This window comes from Onychomys torridus, chromosome 11, assembly GCF_903995425.1.
Source record: "Onychomys torridus chromosome 11, mOncTor1.1, whole genome shotgun sequence".
Lineage (NCBI taxonomy): Eukaryota > Metazoa > Chordata > Mammalia > Rodentia > Cricetidae > Onychomys > Onychomys torridus.
In genome coordinates, this window is record NC_050453.1 from 74294859 (window position 1) to 74318320 (window position 23462).

General features: G+C 40.0%; 2 protein-coding genes across 3 annotated transcripts in view; one reads left to right on the forward strand and one right to left on the reverse strand.

Annotated features, from left to right (window-relative positions):
• The window catches only part of Zranb3 (zinc finger RANBP2-type containing 3), a 145726-nt gene extending 141299 nt beyond the window's left edge, over positions 1-4427 (reverse strand). Inside the window, exon 1 of the mRNA XM_036201990.1 lies at positions 4225-4427. The gene's annotated coding sequence lies outside the window, so the exon portion shown is untranslated. The remainder of the gene's footprint in view (positions 1-4224) is intronic.
• Positions 4428-5257: 830 nt separating this feature from the next.
• The window catches only part of R3hdm1 (R3H domain containing 1), a 148399-nt gene continuing 130194 nt past the window's right edge, over positions 5258-23462 (forward strand). Inside the window, exon 1 of one of the 2 annotated variants that reach the window (XM_036201733.1) lies at positions 5258-5438. The gene's annotated coding sequence lies outside the window, so the exon portion shown is untranslated. The remainder of the gene's footprint in view (positions 5439-23462) is intronic. The other variant, XM_036201736.1, reaches the window with a different exon arrangement.

The following is a 23462-nucleotide window of genomic DNA, read 5'->3' on the forward strand; positions in this document are numbered from 1 at the left end:
GTCCAGAAGCAGGCCAGGAGCTGGGGATAAGAAGATGTAAATTGTGGCCATAAGCATGCACAGTGCTAGTGTGCAACTCATGAGCAGCAAGGTAGGGACTAGAACAGTGCTATGAATGCTTACATGTGGAAGTCACTGTAATACAGAAAGGATATACTAAACTCAAATTATAATAAATAAATTAGTATTTTTACAGAGTGATTGAGGGTTGAGCCAGTGCTCTTAACAGCTAAGCTATCCTCCAGCCCCGATGTAACTATATTTATAGGTCATCAGTGAACTAAAGCCTAAATTTAATAAATTGGAATGTTTAATTGGCAAAATTTAATATTATAAAATAGCATGTTGATTACAATAAATGTAGAATTACATAGTGTTTTCTGACTCGATTATCACAAAGCTTCCTAAGCTGCCATATCAAATATCAATTACTTTAAAAGCAAAGACACCTTTCATTCCATAGGCAACTGTTTTCAGAAGAATGATAAAATAACTCCCATTTATTGGAAGGCAGCTATACTCACTAATATACTATCAACACCACACCAACTTCCACTTATTAGATATTCCCTTCCATGGAGGCACTATGCTAAAAAACTTTTATAAAATCTCCTGAATTCTCAAAGCAACTTACAAACCTTTTTTTAAAAAATATATTTATTTATCCCATGGTGTGTGTGTGTGTGTGTGTGTGTGTGTGTGTGTGTGTGTGTGTGTGTGTACGTGTGTGTGTGTGTGTGTACGTGTGTGTGTGTGTGTGTGTGTGTGTGTGTGTGTGTCTGTCTGTCTGTCTGTCTGTCTGTCTGTCCTTGAGAGGACCGTGCATCCATGTAGAGATCAGAGAACTTTTGGGAGTCTTCCTCCCATGTAAATTCTGGGGACTAAACCCAGGTCCTCAGCCTTGGCAGTAAGTACGTTTATACACTGTGCCATTTCACTGGCCCACAAACTATTGTTATCTGCATGATGAAATTGAGATTCTGAGCTAAGAAACAATAGACACAAGTCTTAGAACTGACTGGTTCTGAGTCCAGGACCTACACGGGTCTGATGTAAAAGTCTGAACTTTTCTATTCTACAACACTGCTTCCAGATCACTCATCTGACAACGTTTAAGGAGTGCCTAGCATGTGCCTGTAACGCCAGTACTAGGGAAGTAGAGGCAGAAGGATCAAAGTTCAAGGTCAGCCTCAGCTACATATAGGGAGTTCAAGGTTATCCTGAGCTACTTGAGGATCATCAGAAAAACAAAACAGGATGAAAAGCTAGTTCAGTGAAAGAAAGCAGAAGCCCCATGTTAAATCCCCAGCACCTCACCAAATGATCCCAATTTTGTACTTTATACCAAAGAACAATACAAGTAACTATAAAATATGGGGGAAAAAATTAACGATACATTTTTTTTGTGTGCACCAGAGAGGAAGGAGCTAGACACTATAAAAGACAACAAATTTGAAAACTAAAGTAATTTAAATTCACTTTGGGAAAAACAGCATTTAAAATTTTAAATGTGAGTAAAGCTTCCCCAAATATGTGACAAACTGAAATACACTGAAGTATTTCCTTAAAATTATGATGCTAGATCAGCAACAGGCTACTTAAAAGAAACTAGACATCACCGGGCAATATACATAGAAAGCATATTCAGCATCAGTGGGATTCAGAAACACAAATTGCATTAATGAGTCATCCCTTTCCAATCAGACTAGACAGAGTAAAAAAGATGGGAAATGGGGGACTGAGCACATGGCTCAGTGGGTAACATGTTTGCTATACAAATCGGAGGACCTGAATTCAGACCTCCGGAACCCATCTAAAATTAGGGTGGGATGGGATGCCTCAAAGATAACAGGGTCCTGGTAGCTCCCAAGCCAGCCAGTCTAACTGATATGAGAAGCTTCAGGTTTGGTGAGGGACAGTGTCTCAGAAAGTATGGTGGAGAAGAGATTGGGGAAGACACCCCAGAGTGAAAGTCTAGTCTCCACGTGCACCCACACAAGGGGGTGCAGCTGCATACCACACATACACAAACACACCCGTAACTGGAAAGCAGTTCTCTCAAAGAATCCTATAGTAAAGAAAGTGGAAACATTTCTTCTGGAGAACAATTTAGGAACTACAGAGGCTCTGCAGCTGAACCTACTCTCAAAAAGTTGGGCAGGCGAGATGGCTCAGTAGGTAAAATTCCTGCTGCCAAGCCCAATGACTTCTTGAGTTTGATCTCTAGCTCCACATAGTAAGAGAGAACTGACTACCCCAGGTCAAGCTGTAGTCTCCAAACAGATCTACAGTTTAGTTGTGCACACACATGTACAAAGAATTTGCACTCCCATGTTAGTTGCAGCACTGGCCACAAAAGCCAAGAGGGAAAATCAACCTAAATGTCTACCAACAGATGAATTCATTTACAAAGTGTGGCAAGTAAGTGCCAAGGATTTAGCCCTGCAAAGGAAATCCTACCACATCCTACATGATTGAACTCTGGAGACATAAGCTAGTCACGCTGGGCAGTGGTGGCACACACCTTTAATCCCAGCACTCGGGTGTTTGAGGCCAGCCTGGGCTACAGAGCGAGTTCCAGGACAGCTAGGACTGTTACAAAGAGAAACCTTGTCTCAAAACCAAAACCAAAACCAAACAACAACAAGAAAATAAACCACAGATGTGGTATGTAAACACACTTAACTGATTTTTGGCTCAGATAAAATACTTAGTAATATGATTGTTACTATTAATACTTATTGACTTGATTTACTCTGGAAGAGTTTATGGAAAAAAACAAACAAACAAACAAACAAACAAACAAACAAAAAGCCAAACTAAGCATTTAGGGATCATAATGCTAAACATCACTGGAAGTTCTAACTCCATGATGGGAATGATGCAGCTCAATGGTGCCTTCTGCTTAATATGCATATTGGACAGGAGGTGATGAGTTCATCAGCTCACACACAAGCACCCTCCCCTGCAAAAGTATTACATTAAAAAGCAAAGAAAAATTTTTTTTCTTTTCTTTTTTTTTTTTTTTAAGATTTATTTATTTGTTATGTATACGGAAGAGGGCACCAGATCTCATCACAGATGGCTGTGAGCCACCACGTGGGTGCTGGGAATTGAACTCAGGACCTTTGGAAGAGGTTGGCACTCTTAACCTCTGAGCCATCTCTCCATCCCCAAAAGTTTTTTCCTTTAACAAAGAGAAAATAAGACTGCTCTGGCTGTTTGCAAGTTACAGATTATTTCTGCACCTAGAATTGTACTAGTCAGGTGTTTCATCCACGTAGTGTATAAAAAACTCTTATCAGTACTGGACACAGACTTGATAATACTTCAATAAAAATAATGGAAATAGACAATCATGGTTTTTAAATCTAAAAGTAAAAAGCAAAGAGGAAGCCAAACCAACACACAAAATCTGACTATGAAGGTGCTGGATTTAGGAAGATATTAAAAGACCAAGTAACATTAGTGCTGTTTAATCTCTCTCTTCCTCACTCCTTTTAAACAACAAACAAACTTTACCTTTTTGGGCACTGATGAACCCTTTAAGTCTGGTATACTCACCACTAGTGTAAGTGTTCAATAAATATTTACAAGACAAGTTGTAAGACAAAGTTTCCATAAAAATGATGGATGAGACTTTGAAGGGCATCAGGCTTGAGGTGATAAATCTGGCATGCCTCATTTGTTAAGTTTACTAGGTTGTGAATTCTGAAGCCTTTTTGGATGATGTCTTTTTGCCATTGGAGTATTACAAGTGTCACCTGGTCGCCACTTAATATGATGGACGGGTTACTCAAAGAGAGAATGGTAACAGGACCATTCCATTAGTCTAACAACCCTGAGATTTCTTCCTTTAAAGGTAACCTCTGGAGAGTGTTTGTATAAACAGGAGGAATTAGCTCAGGACTTCCAAGTCCTTCCAGTCTACAAACCCACGCTGCTTCACGTACAGTGGATAAAAACAAATTCAAGTGTCCTTTACAAACTCAAAAGAGATGCAATCTACTCGTGAGCGGATCTGATAAGAAACATTGGGTTTGCAGAAATAAAAGCAGGATAGGAAATTACATTAAGGCTCGAGAATTACACCCATGACATTTCACATTCTCTGTCTGTCTCTCTCTCTGTTTCTCTCTCTCTCCGTCTCTCTCTGTCTTTGTCTCTGTCTCTGTGTATTTTAGACAAGGTCTATACTGTAGTCCCCGCTGTTCTAAAACTCACTCTGTAGCGCAGGCTGTGAAATCGCGGCGACCTTTCGGCTTCCTGCTGTGACAGGCATGCGCCACCACGTCCGACTCTTACCAACTCTTTTCTTAAAACGCAATTAAAGTTGTCCTACACAGAACCCCCAGACCGCCAAAACTGGTGCCCTAGCTTCACAATCTCCAACTCCCGCCAAGCTTTTTGCAAGTGTCCGCACCTAAGCGGAAGTGACGTTGGTATGACCTGACAGTGGGAGAGTTCAAATACCAGCACTCTAAAACCCTGTGGTATCCCTACCCTTCTTTTATATTTTCGCTCCTCCTTAAGTAAGGCGAAAAGACCTGACTAGAACCTTGGGACCTCGTTCATAAATCCAAATTACTCAAAGCTCCCCCTCAACCCATCTAGACAAGAAGGGAGCATGGTAAACTCTCAAGAACTACAATTCCCATGAGATGCAACAGGAAGCAAGTGGAGGAAACTGTTATAGAGGTCGCAAAGCATCTTGGGAACTGTAGTTCCATAAGCTAAAGTACTCAGTAGTCCTGCCCTCCACCACTAAGACTGGAGAAACAAGGTGTTCTGCTTGGAACCCGTTACTGCTAAGGGGAGGAGCCACATCCTTAAAGCCTTCCCCCACATCTCCCACATGAAAGACAAAATTCTCCTTTCATTCTTAGAAGCGCTACAAATATTTCCTGAAGGAATATAGTTGTCATCCATGACTAAAACCTCCGGGAACTCGACTGCTTCAGGGTACTACTCGTGGGAAAAGGTGGTTCTTTCACAAGTGGGCAAAATGGCTGTCCTCCTAGCCCTATCATTGGTTGTCTTTTGCGTCCTTCAATGACGATCACTTGCCAGGGATTGGTTCTTTCTCTTTTGGGGGTGGAGATAGATTTAGCCCTGCTCTCCCGTGGCCCCGCAGCGATAACGGGGTGGAGCTAACCTGGTTCATCAACCTCTGATTGGATAATGTCTGTGTCACTCAGTGTTCATGTAGCGTATGAGGGAGCCGGCTACCCGTCAAAGCGAACGGAGAGGCGGGGCTAGTGCGTGGTGGGAAGGGGCGGGATCCTGCCGCCGCGGCTGCCGCTGGAGCCGGTGTCCGGGCTGGTGATGGGGTTAATTCCCTTCCGTGAGACTCTTCCTTGCAACCAGCCGGCCCCGCCGTCGCCCCGCCGCGCCGCGCTCACGCCGCCTCCTCCTGCTCCTTCTCCTCAGTAACGCGGGTAAGCGCTGCCGTCCCCTCCCCCGCGGCGTCCCGGGAATAACGCGCTCGCTCCCCTCCCCCGCTCGCCGACCGGTAGCCCTAACGGAGCGGGAGAGTGAGGCAGCCGGGGAGGGACGCGCCGAGGAGACGGCGTCCCTGCCCGCCAGTCCTCCGGGGGCCCTGGGGCTCCGAGGCGAGCCTGCCCGCCGCTTCCACCGCGCCGTGCCCGCCGCCTCGCCGGGGCCATGTGCAGAGCCAACCCCTTGAGGCCTAGCGGGGGAGCTGGGGACAGGTTCCCCGAGCGTCCCTGATGCAGCTGCTGCTCTCGTGAGCCCTGGAGATCCGGGGAGGACCGAGAGGAGAAGCAGCCGCAGCCAGGCCGGGCTGGAGCAGGGGCCGTTCAGGGAACTGTTTTCCGGGCCCCGGCGCAGATGCCCAGGGCTGCTAACCCCGCTTCGGGGAATTGTCACACACACCGAAAAGGAAACAGCATGTCATGCCTATGCTGCTAGAAAAAAAACAGTGGAGAAATTAGCAAGAAAGTTGAATGACTGTCAGAGCCTTGGTCGGTGATGGTTTTACAGGGACGTCATGATGTTCACTCCCCCCACCCCCACCTCCGTTCCCACCCCTGTGTGTTGGAAGTTTTTTTCTTTTCTCTTTTCCTTCCTTCCTTTTGTGTGTGTGTGTGTGTGTGTGTGTGTGTGTGTGTGTGTGTGTGTGTGTATGGGGGGTTATTACGTGCAAGATAGTGTCACTGTTGTTTGAACTTGCTTTCATAGATAAACAAATTGGGCCTGGCTGTTGTGACCCCTTCTGAAGTGGGTCCTGAGATAGCAAGTCTCCTAAACTAGCTAGAGGTGAAGAGGTATCTTCCAAAACAGTATGGCTTAACTAAATAATAAGTTGAATTCCTGAAGGAGAAAAAAAATTTCCAGCATGAATGAATACGCACAAGCACGTATACCCCAACACTAAGGTAATAGTTTGCCTTTTGTGGTGTGAGGTTGTTGGAGACTGGGTCTCTCATTGTAGCCCTGGCTGTCCTGGAACTCGCTCTGTAGACCAGGCTGGCCTTGAACTCAGAGATCCGCCTGCCTCTGCCCCCCAAGTGCTGGGATTAAAGGCGAGCCAGACCACCACCCAGCTAAAGAAACTCCTTAACTGTAAATGTCATTGATTTCAAGAGCATTGTGTCATAAAAAGATGGTTAAAGTCATACTGGAATTCCCTTTTTGCAATACTTGATTGGTAAGGTTCATGTAGCTACACATTTAACTGAATAAACATCATTCTCAAAAGTTTTCATCTTTAGCTATATTTTAGGGAGTTTTCTTATAATTGCATCAGGTTTTGATAGTGTGCCTATCTTTTCAAGTTCCATTCTACTTTTTGGTATAGAAGAATATGACTTTAATGGATCCGGTAATCTATAATAGACATGGCTACAGACCACCCCATTTTTAAGATTTACGAGTTTCTAGAGTAAACATTGTTCTAAAAGAAAAAGTCTGTTCTTTGACCGATAGATTATTTCTTCAGGGCCGGAGAAGTCTATAGTACCTTAGGAACCTGCTATAGTCTCAAAATAATGAAAGTAGGTACCAAAGTGAAATAGATCCATTAATTTGGATCAAAAAGGAATCTGGGTATGTGTTGTTAATTATTTTTATTTTTTTAGGATTTTTATTTATTTATTATGTATACAGTGCTGTGTCTGCATGGCCAGAAGAGGGCACCAGATCTCAGATGGTTGTGAGCCACCATGTGGTTGCTGGGAATTGAACTCAAGACCTCTGGAACAACAGCCAGTGCTCTTAACCTCTGAGCCATCTCTTCAGCCCTGTTATTATTATTTTAAGTGTAGCTTTGGGAGATAAGTTCCCTTAGCTATTCCATGAAGTTCTTAAAGCATATGTTGCCTAGCACATTCCCTCAAACTTGGTAATTAATTGGTAATTTATGTAATTATATTTTTAGGTCTGATGAATTCTTTGCAGGGAAGGACTGATGAAAATACAGGGGACTACATTCTTTTACTAGTTTTGGGATATTTTCATGTGGCTCCGTGAGGTTTCCTTACCTGTATAATGGGGAGAATAATGCTTAATCAATGGAGTTGTGAGGCCTAGAGAGAGAATATGTAAAGCTACTGGGATTGTATCTCATACATATATATTTTGTTACATTAAATTCAATTTTTGTTTTCTCATTTATTTTCATATTTAGAGAATGAATTTGTTTTTCATGTGCCCAGGGTATTGTTGCAGCCTCAAAATCTCTTCTGCTGTCGAGTATTGTAGTAGTGTTAATATACACAGTGGCCTAAAATATCCAGTTTTGTTTTTTTTTGCATTTATGTAAGGTGGGGGCACACAAGTGCCATAGCACATTTTGGGAGGTTAGAGGACAGTGGTACAATTTGAAGAAGTCATTTCTCTCCTTATGTTATGTTGGTCTTGGGGACTGAACTCAGGCAGTCAGATTTGAAGGCCCAGTCAATGCCCTTTTGCACTAAGCCATCTTGCTGGTCTCTAGCCAATTTTTTTTTAACAGTAGAAACAACATGAGAAATTAGTCATTGGGTATTTACGAGATTTTTTTTTTTCCTTGTGTGTAAAATTTCTGTATTTGGAATGTATTTCAAATACATTACCCATAAAAACAATTTATTGTGTTTTGTAATAGTTAAATATTGTTAATAACGGCCAACTTAGTCAATATGTTTCAAGATCTAGTTTACAGTTGCTATCCTAGTCATTGTGCTACCAGAGAAGGCAAGTGACTCTTTGATACATAGTTAAGATTGAACAGTTATTTGAATTTATGTGACCATACCAGACTGTTGCTTTGTGTGCTCTTGAAGTTTGTTGGTTTGATTTGGTTTTGGGGTTTTGTTGTTTTTGTCAGTACTGAGGATTGATGCTCCAACCTCACACATTCTAGCAAGTACTCGACCAATAAGCTAAATCCTTCTTGCTCTTTCGTTTCTACCCTTTGTTTAGCAGTCCTTGAGTGTTCTTTTCTTTGAAATAACAGGTTCTTTTCATTCCCAAACATTTTTGAAAATATAGTGGGTTTTCACACATAAAGGTGTCCTTGGAGTTTGTACAGTTGAGGTAATTTAAGAATAGCATGCAAACAGTTATATTATGAAGTGTTGCTGACAGTAGTAGCCAAGGTTGACAGCATCTGAACAGTCAAACTGCACTTGGGTGCTTCTCTAAGGGGATTTACCAAGTAACGAAAGAAACTCTTTTAAATTGGTGTTTTAAACTATCCAGTTATAGCTGGGCGTTGGTATCACAGCTCTTTAATCCCAGCACTCAGGAGGCAGAGGCAAATGGATCATTGAGTTAGAGGCTAGCCTGATCTACAGATCGAGTTCTAGGACAGCCAGGGCTACACAGGGAAACGGACCGAGTCTCGGGGAAAATCCAGTTATAGCCATTTGGGTTAATATTAAGTTTTAATTCTTAGCAGTAAGGAAGTATAGTAAGAGTTGATAGGGTTTTTTTTTTTTTTTTTTTTTTTTTTTTTAGTGTTACACAAAACATGCTAAAGACTAATGGATCTGTAAGACACTGTACTTGAATAGAAAACTTCCTTATTAACACTGGTTAGCTGGCACACACCTGTAATCCCAGCACTCGGGAGGCAGAGGCAGATGGATCTCTGTGAGTTCGAGGCCAGCCTGGTCTACAGAGTGAGTTCCAGGAAAGGCACAAAGCTACACAGAGAAACAAAACAAAAAACAAACAAACAAACAAAAAAATGTCCAGCATTCATATGTCATGGAGGTGTGGTTATTAAGTGGGAATGAAATTTTCAGATTGCTCTTGTTGCAAACCACAGAACCAATGCTCTGTTTCTGTCACTCTTGCCTAAAGGAAGAAGAATAATGTATTTACAGCTTTAGGTAACTAAATTGACATGGCAGATGAAAGAAAAAGAAATGTGTTGGTTTTTCCCAGTATAAACTTAAAAAGTATATTGAATTGCCTTTCACTTAATCCTTGGGGCTCACTGTAATCTTTGTTAGTAATACAGACATGTACCATGCATCAAATAACATAAACAAAATTTCTATCAGATGAACTTTGGTCTTCATATAAGGGACACATTAAACTAATGTGCTTGTAACTGATGCTAGCTTACATATAAATATGTGTAATATCCGAAATGTAGTTTAATTAGTCACCCATGGACAAATGAAATAAGATACTAAATCATGGCTCAGAGCTAGTTTTCTGCCTGAATTTCCCAGCAGTTTGATATTTCCAGGTTTTGTTCTGCTTATCTGTTGTTAGTCTTCACATATGTTAAATTAAACATTTCCTTACATTTTATTTTGTTTTTTGCTTTGTTAGTTGTTAGGTTTGTAACTTTAAAAAAAATTATTTATTTCTACTTTAGGTGTATCGATGTTTTGCCTGCATGTATGTCTGTGCACCTCTTGTATGCCTGGTGCCCTCAGGTTAGAGGAGAATATCATATCAGATTATCTGGAACTTGAGTTATAGACTGTTGTGAGCTGCCATGTGTTGCTGGGAATTGAACCTAGTTTCTCTGAAAGAGCAGCCAGTTCTCCTAATCTGCTGGGCCATCTCTCCAGCCCCTGTGACTCTTTTCTTAATTTTTACCATGAGCTCACTTCTCTAAACAAATAGTACATTTTGAGCCTCTTACTCTGTGGGTACTAGATCACTTAGTATTTTAAAAGGGTCTTCTTCACTTATGCCATCTACAACTTGTAATTTCCTTCCAAAAGAAATTAAAATCCGGGCGGTGGTGGCGCACGCCTGTAATCCCAGCACTTGGGAGGCAGAACCAGGCGGATCTCTGTGATTTCAGGCCAGCCTGGTCTACAGAGTGAGATCCAGGAGGGGCGCAAAGCTACACAGAGAAACCCTGTCTCAAAAAACCAAAAAAGAAAGAAAGAAATTAAAATGAGGGATTGTTTGGATTCCTGACCTTGAGAGGCAATTATCTGGTGTCTGATGGTCTGTTGCAAGAAAAGTTCTGCCATTTAACTTCTGCCAGTGTTAGTTTACTGAGTGATAGATCTGCCTTTGTAGACTAGTTGTGCAGTTAGCTTTGCTAACCTGTCTTCTACATGAAAGGGGCTCCATAACTACACTCAGGTGTCACCTTGCAATTTGAGGTAGACTTGAATCAACTGCAGGTACTTGATACAGTGGTCATCATACTAAGGGAAGATCTAGAATTTAATGTAAAATTACAATTTTCTGCATGTACAGCTTTCTGGAAGAAATAGTTAAATGAGTGTTAGCCCCCCCCCCCCCCCTTTGTCTTTAAAAAGGAACTTACTTATTACAGGATTGTTGTTTAAAAGAAGTAATTGGGTGGTGGTTGTTTTCTGGAAATAATCGCAATGCCTCTCCCTCACCGATGTATCCATAGCATCTATGCATGGAATGAGTACTATGCAGCGATAAAGGGGGCAAGCTGTTGGTACACTAACATCGTGGATATATACCAAAGAAAAATATAATAACTTAAAAAAAAAATCTTAAAAGGCTACATACCAATATGGTTTGGTTTATGTAACATTCTTGAAATGAGAAAATTAGGATAGTGATGATGATGATGAGGATGAGGATGAGGATGAGGATGAGGATGGGTGTGGTGATGAAACAGCTCTGTATCTTGATTGTGGTGGTTGTTGGTTACATAAACCTATACATTTAATAAAATTGCACATCACTACACTCTCAGATAAGTAAAGTCTTGAGTGTGGTTTTGTTTTGTTATTTTGGTTTGGAGTTCTAGTTTTGAAACAGGATTTCACTATGTAGCCCTTGGCTGGCCTGACTTTCGCCACGTGGACTAGGCTGTCCTTAACTGAGTAAGATTTTAAACTAAATAAGTAGCAACATCTTAGCTTTGATAGTAAAAGATATTTCTATAATGGTTTTAGGGGAAACTAAATGAATGGTACATTTTAGATTTTACTATACTGTTTTTTTCAATTTCCTGTGAACCTGTAAGTATTTAAAAGTTAAAATATGTATTCTCATAATTTTACAGGCAACATATCTGTTTTTAAACACAGGCCATCTGTTAAGATTTCTTCATATGTTTTGTTTAGTTTATTGCATGATTTTTATTGGTAAGCTTACCAAGTATTAATCATTTCAGGAATTAATCTGTGCTTTTCTTTACCCTAGAATATAGTGGAGGCAAGATTACTAGTTGGTATTTCAAAATTAATTAAACTCCAAAGATATTTTATGGTTTGTTTGTTGTTGTTTTGCATTTTTGTTGTTTATATGGGTGTGGTACACTTCCTGTGTTGCATGCATAGAGGTCAGAGGACAACTTTCAGAAGTTGATTCTCTTTCCATCTTAGTGGTCCTAGGGATAAAACTCTGTTAACAGGCTTGGCAGCAAGCACCTCTACCTGCTTAGCCATCTCACTGACCCAGACTTCGTGTTTTATTTTTCCAGACTTTGTAAACACTGTTCTTAGAAGTACCAGTTGCTTATAGCTATATATTAATATTCTTCAAAACTGCTCCCATTGTCCCATATTTTATCACTCAGATTACTTAAGGCAGAGGAAAAAAATACCTCACCTTACTAGTGAACAAGTGACTGGTATATCATGTAAACTTTAAAGTTCTTTCATAGCTAGATAGCTGAAGTAAGTTTTGATTTACTCAGTTTAGTTTTAAGAATAAACCTGTTGTGTTGCAAAGTCATTCACTGCTGTCAGTAAATGTTTTTCTAGCCAGTATCATGACACTAGGTTGAGGAGATTCACTAGGCAGGTAAGTTAAGTTTTCCTCTTGCAAGGTCAGAAACAAAAATTAGAAATATGAAAGGCTGTTTGTTGCAGGAAAAGAGAAGTCAATAGGAGATGAAACTATGGAAAGCGCTTAGAATACTCTAAAAGCACAGCTGTTGAGTGCCATTTAAGTATAGAGTAGATTTTCATGGACCTAATTTAAAGTCACTGCATTCGTTAGATTACAGTCTGGTTTTGCTGCTGTTGTTAAATGGCGGTTTGTTTCTTTTGAGAATGATACAAAAAGGGACAGCCTCAAAGTTCATTCACCTTTGATTTGATAACCACTTAGGATACTACAGTTATTTTGGAGTAGGCATTAAATGACATTATTTTGCACTTGAACATAGCAATTTCACACTTAGCCAAGTCATGTGTAATTGTGATTTTGTCTGTTACACTGTGAGGTTTGAGGTGAACATGTTTGCTCATTGAGTTCAAGGAAATGGGTCTTTCTGATTCTGTTGCTTTTTTAATTTGAGTGGCATGTCAAAAATAATTGCTAGCCTGATTTGAAAATGGGTTTTATTATTTGATTCATTAAGCTTTAGATTTTCATTCAGTATTACATTGAAAATAAATGCTTATTTTGTAAGAAAATGACAGCTCATTTGTTAGTATTAACAACTGATTATAAACCAGGCATGGTAGCACCCAGCTTTAGTCCCAGTACTCTGGATGCAGAGGCAGACAGATCTGAGTTCAAGGCCAGCCTAGTCTACAAATTGAATTCCAGGACTTCTACTGGGTTACACAGAGAAACCCTGTCTCAAAAAACCAAATAACTACCACCATCAACATCTAAAACCCAACTAGATTGTAAATGAACTTGAGCTGTTCAGTTCTAGTAATTGCAACATAGCAAAGTTAGCACAACGTGTCCATGCTATAACTGAGAAATAACTTGAGGCTATTAAGTAAAGAGGTTTTATTTGTGCACGTTTACAAATCCCAATAGAAGAGATTTCAGCATTGTGAACTAAGGAAACCTAACCAGGGGTATGTTACTGTCTTTAATGCCAGCACTGTGGTCCCAGCACTTTATCACCTTGGGATCTAGAATTTTGGGCAAGCCTGGGCTATATAACCAGACAGTATTGTCACAAAGGGGAGGGGTGTTTACATAAAACAGGAGTGTGTACACTGCAACAGTTATGACAGTGTACCTGTGTCTCTTATGTTAATGAGCTAATGCCAAATCTTCACACTGTAAGTCAACCAATCATAACTCGAATAGAGTGAGAAAATCAGTCTGGTTACTGGTGCTAGGTACTTCATCAATCCCCAAATGCTGGTTCTAGGTGGTATGGTAGTTAAAAGATGGTTTTGAAGGACTTTGGTAGAGATTTGGGCACTTCAAAAAACTAGATCGTTGGGCGATAGTGGCACACATCTTTAATTCCAGCACTTGGGAGGCAGAGCCAGGTGGATCTCTGTGAGTTTGAGGCCAGCCAGGGCTACCAAATGAATTCCAGGAAAAAGGTGCAAAGCTACACAGAGAAACCCTGTCTTGAAAAACCAAAAAAAGAAAAAAAACCTAGATCAACTGAGTATGGAAATGTGCCTATAATTAATTCCAAGACTCAGATGGCTGAAGTAAGAGGATTCCTAGTTGAAGGCTAGTCTGGGGCTGCATAGCAAGAAAAACAAACACCAAAATCACCAATAGTTTATTACTTGACCTTACTATTGAAGTCACTATAATGACTTTAAAAAATAAAATTAGGAGTTTCTTAAAAGTTGTGAACTGGATTTTGTTATTTAAGTAGAATTTAAGCCTGGTGTTACGGCCCACATCTTTAATGCAGCATTCAGGAGGCAGAGGCAGGTGGATCTCTGAGTTTGAGGCCAGCCTGGTCTACAAAGTGAGTTTCAAGACAGCCAGGGCTGTTACACAGAGAAACCCTGTATCCAAAAACCTAAATAAATAAATAAAAATATGAAAATGTAAAAAACTTAAATTTAAAGAAGTAAGACTTTTTCTGATGTTTTGATTTTATTTGGTTTTGGTAGTGCTGGAGATCAAACCCAGATCAGTGCATATGGTTGCAAGTACTCTGCCACTGAGCTATGTCTCCAGCTTTGTTTTTGTTCTTTTTCTGTTGCCCAGGCTGATCTTAAGCTTCTGAGTGCAAACAATCCTTGTTACCCACCCCTCCCACACACATACACACTACAGGGTCGTGCCATTGTACCTGGCTAAAATAGAATATTTTAATAACTAGTTTATTGTAACCAGTGCTTTACATCCCTTCCATGAATACTTTTCTTGGTTATCTATTTGATTTTCGTGTTTGAGAGTCTTTGTGAACTAAAGTACATCCAAACTGGAAGAAACTTATTAGATTTCATTGTGAAATGAAGTACAGTACTTGATTCCCTTTTCATAAAGTATGTTTCTTATGAAACAGGAAGACTGATGGAAATTTCAAGGCCAACCAAGGCTGTATAGTGAGTACCAGGTCAGCCAGGATTACATAGCAAATTAAAAGAGTTTGTGTATAATGTAACATTAAATATATTAAAATTGTCTGCTATAGATTTTCTTGTGCTACTTTGTTTTAAACAGCTTTGGGGGATAATTCACATACTGTAAGAGTCATGAATTTGAAGTATACAGCTTATCAGGTTTAGTATATTCATAGGTTATTTAACTATAGCCATAATCCAACTGTAGCCCCTTCATTGTTCCTGATAGAAACCCTGTACTCATCAGAGGTACACACACACACACACACACACACACACACACACACACGCACACACTGTTTCAGCCATCCTTCTGTCTCACATTTGTCTGTTCTAGTCATCATGTGTACATAGCATTGCAAAATATGTGGACATCTTTTACTTGGTGTGTTTTCAGGGTTCACTCATGTTGCAGCCTTGATCAATTTCTTGTTATCTGTCTTATTTTAAATATAATCATGCTAATCGTGCTAGTAGATGTATAGTGGTATCTTATTATTTTGATTTATATTTGTCTACAGGGTAAAGATGTCCAGTAGCTTTGTATATGCTTATTGGCCATTGTTGATTTTATGTAGACTTTGATATCTAGATGTTGTCTGTATAACTCTTACCTATTTCCTCGGGATTTTGAATGTGTATTCCATATATAATTACAGGTATGGGTGTGAACATATCAAAAGCCGACTTCTAAAGCTAAAACAAAGAATTGGATAGTTCTTGTTAGAAGACATTTCTTAATGGGCATGTGTGATATGTAGAAGAAAATAGTGTTCTAATGAGTGTAGAGGTTGTTTCTAATATATATGCAAGAAATAAGAATCAATGGGGAACAGGAGATAGGTAGAAGATGCAATTTTAGATTCTGAGCCATCAGAGAATGAATATAGAATGGTATCACTGTTTTTTATATGGAAGTTAGTAGAGTTTTGTAATACTTAAATATGGGTCATTTGTAAGCCCAGCAATTTTTTTTTTCTTGAGACAGAGTTTCTCTCTGTAGCCCTGGCTGTCCTGGAACTCGCTCTGTAGACCAGGCTGGCCTTGAACTCATAGAAGTCCACCTGTCTCTGCCTCAACAAGGGCTGGGATTAAAGACATGCGCCACCACTGCCTGACAAGCTCAGCACTTTTTAAGAAGGCTGTACTTGCATAGAGGTATCTGATGCCTGTCTGGGTTTTCAGATGTATGTTTCTTTCTTTCTTTCTTTTTTTCTTTTTATTGTAATTATATAACTATTGTTGAGAGAGAATATTTGACTTAGTATGCATGCACTAAAAATTGTTGATGCACTGATTATTGTGGGAGATTTGTTTTGAGCCATTCACACTTTTTTATTGAAGATTACCTTTTAGAAACAATGGCACATACTTAAATGGCTGTCTGTATTTCAGAATTGTTACTGGTTGTGATTATGCATTAGATAGGAATTCAATACAGCCTTTATATACTAATCTATATACTGTCTTCAGGATAATTACTTACACAGTGTATTTTATCCAAAATCTCCGTAGACCAATGAGAAATCTGTTACCAACTTTTAAGGTTTAATTAGCATGCAATAAACTACATGCATCTAAAATGTATACTTTGAAATTTTTTTTGTTATTGTTTTTTGTTTTTCAAGACAGGGTTTCTTTGTATAGCTCTAGCTGTCCTGGAAATTGCTTTGTGGACCATGCTTGCCTCAAACTCAGAGATCTACCTGCCGTACTTCCTTAGTGCTGGGATTAAAAGTGTGCACCATCACCTCCCAGCTGAAAATATTTTTTAATTTATAATTTTTATTTTCTGTTCATTGGTGTTTTGCCTGCATGTATGTCTGTTTGAGGATGTCAGAAGCCCTGGAACTGGAGTTATAGACAGGTATGAGCTGCCATGTGGGTGCTGGGAATTGAAATCTGGGTCCTTTGAAAAAGTAGCCAGTGCTCTTAACCACTGATTCATCTCTCCAGCCCCAGAAATAATTTTTAAATTTTATTTTATATGCATAAGTGTTTTACCTGCTTATATGTCTGTGCACCACTTGTTGGATCCCCTGGACCCTAGAAATAGAGTTAAAGATGGTCGTGAGCTGAATTAAACCCAGAAAGAGCAGCCTATGCTCTTAAGCACTGAGCCATCATTCTAGCCCTCCAAAAGATTTCTTCTGATGGATAGCATGGTCAAGATGTAGATTATAGTTTGTCTCCTGTGCATGTAGGATCTAGATAGAGAGGTAAAATGTTTTCTATGGTAATACTGGTTGTTAACTTGGTTAAGACATGCCTAGTATTAGTAAGTCATACTTCTGATTATGACTACAGACATTTCCAAAATGGATTAAGAGGGGAAGACCATTACTGAATATGGGTGGCACTGTCTAGTCAGCTAGGGACTCAGGTGGAATAAAAGGGAAAGAAGGAAGTGGCACACAGACAGGTGTATTCATCCCATTGACCCCCTTCCGTGATGTGCTGTCTTCTGCCATGCCCTCCCCACAAAGATGGACTAAAACTTAAGAAACCGTGAGCTAAACTAAATCTCCTTGGGTTGTTTTGGATATTTATCTCAGCAGCACAACAGTTGACTAACAACAGAAAATCAGTTTTGAAGAAGTGGGATTGTTGCTGTTGCTGACAGTATGTTCAGAGGTCTTGGGGACAGTGTTGGTTGAGGCTTGAGAAACTCTAGGATGCTGTAAGTGAAGCTGAAGAGTGACTCTGATGGCGGTGGTTCAGAAGATGAGAATATGAATATGAATGTGAGGTTGAAGATGAGAATAAGACTTCTATTAGAAATTGGACAAGAGAGCATTCATGTCTTGTCTGCATTTCCTTTGTGCCCTAACCTTTCTGTGAAATTGAGTTTAAAGATGACAGAAAATGCAGTGAGGAAATTTGAGAGTAGCCTAACATTTAGGCTGCTGTATGGTTAGTGCTGGCTGCTTTTAACCATTACTTACAATCTGAATTTAGAAACAAAAGCAGAGCAGAACAATTTGGAAAACTTGGGAGTTTGACTAGGAAAGGGGTGTGGTTAAAACTGTGGACTAGGAGAGCTTAGTTATTAGAGAGATTAGAGCCATTAAAAGAAGCCAAGTAAGCTAGGAGGTGGTGACATACACCTTTCTTTAATCCAAGCACTCGGGAGACAGAGGCAGGTTGATCTCTGAGTTTGAGGTCAGCTTGATCTACAGAGTGGGTTCCAGAACAGCCAGGGCTACACAGAGAAACCCTGTCTTGAAAAACCAAAGGGTGGGAGTTGGAGTGGGGGAGGGAGGAAAGCCAAGTATTTGACATTGATACAATAGAAAAATTTCATTGAAAGCATCATAGAAATGGGCCATACCCCACTGATGGCAAGAAAGGAAGTAAAGATTTTAACTCATCTAAAAGACTGCTCTGAGGAGAGAGAGGTCCAGGGCTATCTGCTGGCACAATGCCACCCATGAGAGTATTTGTTGGTGTTCAGCCATACACACAGAGGATTTGCTACTCTGGTCCAAGGGGAGTTGAGGACTACTTGAATTCACAGCAGACATTAGCATCATCCAAATGATACTGATTTTGCAGGCATACAGGATACAAAATAATATGTCATGGAGGCTTCCACTCACTTCTCAAATGACAAGTTTTTAGTGGACAGGTACCATAGAGTCAAGACTCCTTCAAGGTAGTCCCTGAGAAGGCAATGTAGGAAACTGTTGACAAATCCAAAAAATACAGTCAGAGCCCAGGAAGTCAAACGATTGCTGAGGGAAACCATAGGACATGAGCAGAGCACCCCATGAAAGATACCATATTGGCCACATCTAGAAAGCCGTGGGTTTAGTGCTGCCCACACCTCCCTCTACCATGTATGTGCACAGGCCCCCAGACAGTGTCCTGTTGGATATAATGTTTGTCTTACTTTAGTTCCATCCTTTCTGTGCCTCGTTCCTCCATTTTGAAATAGGAAGGGTTTACTCTGTTCCATTTTGTCTTGGGAGTGTATAACTTATTTTGTAATTTCATATAGGCTCACAGCCAACAATTTGCCTGAGTCAGAAGAGGCCTGGGGCTTTTGAGGAAAGCTGGGACTGTTAAGACTTTAGGGACTCTTGCAGCTAGATTGAGTACATTTTGCATTATGAGATAGAGGTGAGCCTTTGGGGAATGGGCAGAATGTTGTGGTTTGAATATGAAATGTTCATAATGATGGGTTTGGTTGTCAGCTATTTGGTTTTTGCAGATTAATTGGACCCTGAGAGCTCTGACCTAAAAGGGGATTGATGTTTTGATGAATTTATAATACGATGGCATTATTTGGAGATGGTAAAAAAAAACAAAAAAAAAAGTAGGAAGGACTTGGTTGGAGGAAGTTGGTCACTGAGAGTATATGTATCTTTCCTCTATCTGTTCACCTCTCTTTCCCAGTTGCCTCACCACAGACCTAGAAATAGAGCCAGCTGACCACAGGTTGAAGCCTCTGAAACTATGAGCCAAAATAAATCTTTCTTACTTCAAATTCTTAGATGTTTGTTACAGTGATAGAAAGTCTGACTGACATAGCTGTTAATCTGAGAAAAAAAATTACCATTTGTCCACAGAATGATATTTTACATTGTGTTATTTTCAAGATTTGTCCATTTTTATGGAGGAGGTACTTAGCTACCTAACTTCTGTGCTAGTGGCTAGTGTCTTTTAATGCATACATTTTTAAAATTTTTTATTTATTTTTATTTTTTAATTTTTTTTTTCGAGACTGTTTTTCTGTGTAGTTTTGGTGCCTATCCTGGATCTCGCTCTGTAGACCAGGCTGGACTCAAACTCACAGATATCTGCCTGGCTCTGCCTCCCTAGTGCTGGGTAAAGCTGTGCGCCACCACTGCCCGCTAATGCATACATCTTTAAGTGAGAGAATGTTAGTAAATAAGACATGTCAAATTGACACATGAAATAGTAAATGCTCAAAAAGCAAATGGTGGCTAGACTGGAGGATTGGGGGTATTGTATGTAAGATAGGAGATCATGAAACAGAAAGGTTGGTAGAAGAAACAGTGCTTTAAGCCAGAGCCTAGAGAAGAGATGGGGATGATGGCTGGAAATGGGTCTAGATAACAGTCACATGGCGAGGAAGGTGAGTGCTCTAGTGTGGCTGTAGTTCAGGATTAATGAGAAGTAATAAATGGAAAGTTAGGTGAGGACATGACTGTAGAGAACTTTCTATTCCTAAATGGCATGCTTTCTGTCTTTGGCTTCAAGGGAAACTAATGAGGGTATTTTGGAATAAGGTGATAGTAATAGATTTTACCGTGTTTCTAGGCCTTTGCTTCTCTTGAAACATTTACGATACCACCTCTAACTATGCTCTAAATCATTATCCTTCCATAACTGTAGTTGTAGTGATCAGGAAGTTGGTTTTTAAAAATGTTATTTTTTTTTACTCAGTCTATTACCACCCTATTTTTTTCAGTTTTATCCAACCTCTTGACTTTGTATTAGTAGCTTTTTAAAAAAGATTTATTTATTTATTATGTATATAGCATGTATGACTGTAGGCCAGAAGAGGGCACCAGATCTCATTACAGGTGGTTGTGAGCCACCATATGGTTGCTGGGAATTGAACTCAGGACCTCTATAAGAGCAGCCAGTACTCTTAACTTCTGAGCCATCTCTCCAGCCCCGGTATTAGTAGCTTTCTAAGAAAGAGATTATCAGTACTGTTTTTAGAATTGAAATCTGGCTTAAATTAGAAAACATTACAACTTCAGGCAAAATGCATCCTGGGTAATCAAGTCTGGAAAAATCAGTGATACTGGCCCTCCAGGAATGCAATATGCCAGCATTATACTGTCTCCTTATTTCTTCAGCCTTTATTTTAAAAATTAAAGAGCACAGTAGATTGTTACTACCCCCATATGGATTTAAAATCAGAAAAAGCAACCCATATAGTTTTATTTTTTTTCTGTTCATAGGTTTTTGAGTGTGTATTGAGGACTTTTGAGACACTGTCCCACTATGTACTCTAGGCTGGCCTTGAATTCATGATCTTTTTGCCTTGACCTCACACTTGCTGGAATTATAGGTGCATGCCACCTTGCCTGGCCAGCATTAGAATTTTGATAGGGATTATTTTCATTATCTTTGGGTCTTTATTTTATAGATGACTTATTTAAGGAAATAGCCATCTCTCCCTGGTTTTTTTTATTGGCAGATTTGTACTATTTTGCCTGAGATTCTGCATGGGCCACCACCACCTAGTATCATCACCAGACAGAAAGACCTTGGTGGTGTCTGGTAGGTTATGTGTAGCATGAATCTTAGAAGGTCTTACTAATAAAAACAAAACTGGAGCCGAGTATTGGGGTGAACGCTGAAAGATCAGAGATGCAGAACAAGCCACAGCTTCCTCACCTTGCCAATTCCTCAGCTGATCCTGTTTCTTCAGACTGGAAGCCTCTGTGTCCTCATCCGAATGGATCTCAGCTGAACTGCTTCTCGAAAGCCTGAAGCTTAACCAGCCAAATGCTTAACTAGCTCTGGTTCCTGGTTTTCGCACCTTATATATCTTTCTGTTTTCTGCCATCATTCCGTGGGATTAAAGGCTCACTTCTTGGGATTAAAGGCATGTATCACCATGCCTGGCTGTTTCCAATGTGGCCTTGAACTCACAGTGATCCAGAGGGATTTCTAGCCTCTGTATCTAGTGGCTGTTCTATGCCCTGACCCCAGATAAGTTTATTAGGGTGTACAATATTTTGGGGAACACAATACTACCACAGTTATGTTCTGTGTTCTTGGGTTAAAATATACTGGTAGCAGTACTCTGGTCCCATGAGATCACACTGACTCCACTCTATTGGATAGGGATGCTGTGGGGCTTCTTCAAGTCATCTCTGAACAAGCAGGTTGTCTTCTCTGTCTCTGGAACTGTTTTGGGGTTGGGTTGGGTTGGGTTGTTGTGGACGACATAGTTACACTAGTTTACTGAGTTCTGACGCTAGCTAAGGTCTCTGGGTTTACAGCTTTGCTACCTACAGTGGGCCACATCAAAGCATACTCCATAGATACGTGTATACTGAAGCTTGATTCCTATTCTGAAGCAGGTGTAGTGGAGCATCCACTTATGATTGAGTCACCACTTTGCAGCTAGGATAATATGGCCACATCCTTGCTCTACAGGTAATTGCTGACCTAGAGCTGTCTTAATTTGGGAATGTATCAATAGCACCTAGACGTAGGTTCTGTCTAGTACTACCTTGAGGCCTGTGACCTAGAATATCATGGATTTCGTTTCTTACCACCTAATGCTTTCCCTAGTTTCCTTAGACTGACACCTTTGTTAGGCAGAATACAGAGAAACTGTTAAGATCTCCAAGATTGTAGCACTGACTGAACTCCACCTCTGTTTGTTTCTTATTGAGTGGGTGGTTTAGCCCTGTCAGTATTTCTACTGTTTCTTAGAGATTCAAACATGAAAAGGTTCTTAGGGTGACTGCAGTAGACTGTCAGTGGTACTTGTCACTGGTTAACACTGCCCTGTTTGGGATTCAGGTGTGGGGAAAGTGACAGTGTTATTACTAAGGATACTACACTTGATCTTAGCCAGAAGGCTGAAAAGTTAATAATTGTTAAGGGTAAGGGAAAAAAAAAGTTTCTCTGTTAAGCCATGCATAAAAATTTTCCTTAATAAGAATGTTTTCAAATAAGAGATTTACCTCATTTTTCTCTTCATAGTTGACTGAATCCAGTGCCTTGACCTTAACTTAAAACTCTTTCATGGTCTCTTTACTGTGTTTCTTCTGGGATACCAGTGATATTTAGCCATGAGTGTTTTAAATAACTGTCTAAGTACCTATTGGAAGAAGGTGTTGCTCCCAAATTTCAGGTGAATATATGACTCTTTTTTCAAACTTAACTTCCCAGCTTTCCCTAGAATTTGTCAATTCCTGACCACATCTAGAGTGATGGACAGTAGAAAATGCTTGCCCACAGAACTGCACTTGTGATCCCATTTCCATCTATCTATTGTTCTCATCCTTAATTGATAATACTTACTTTTTCTTTCTAAAAGCAAGTTTTTTTTGTTTTTTTGTTTTTTTTGCCAGAGATGAGGACAAAACCCAGGGCCTTGTGCTTGCTAGGCAAGCGCTCTACCACTGAGCTAAATCCCCAACTCCAAAACAGGGTTTTAAATGGAAGAAAGATTGCTTTCCCTCGAGATAAAAGGAGGAAGCGTCTTTAAACAAACAAACAAAAAAGTTATTTTATGTGTTTGGTGTTTCCTGTATGCCTGGTGTCCATAGAGGATAAAAGGCATTCAGTATCTCATGCCCTGGAACTGGAGTCACAGATGGTTGTGAGCCACCATGTGGATGCTGGGGCTTGAGTCTCTGCTGCTGAGTCATCTCTAAAGCTTCAGCATCCTTCACATTGTATCATGTCAATCTTCCCTTGGAGATTTCTGATAGAAAATGTTATGTGTGGTAGCAAGAAGACAAAAGAAATGGAGAACCCTGTGGTCCTTCATATTAATCCTAGCCTTGGGATTAATTCCAACTCTTCTGTGAGTGTGTGTTATATACAGATCATTCCTTTCTCATATAAACTAGTCCAGTATCTTGTAACACGGTACTAATATAGAATTAACCTGAGCTGTTCTGCTTACTATATGGGTTAGGGTTGGTGGGTAGGTGAGTAGACACACATGCACTGATGTATATCGCCCTAAATCTTAAAGAAAGAGTATCTTGGTACTGTGAGTGGTTGGAAATTTTTTATTTTTTAATGTAGTAAAAC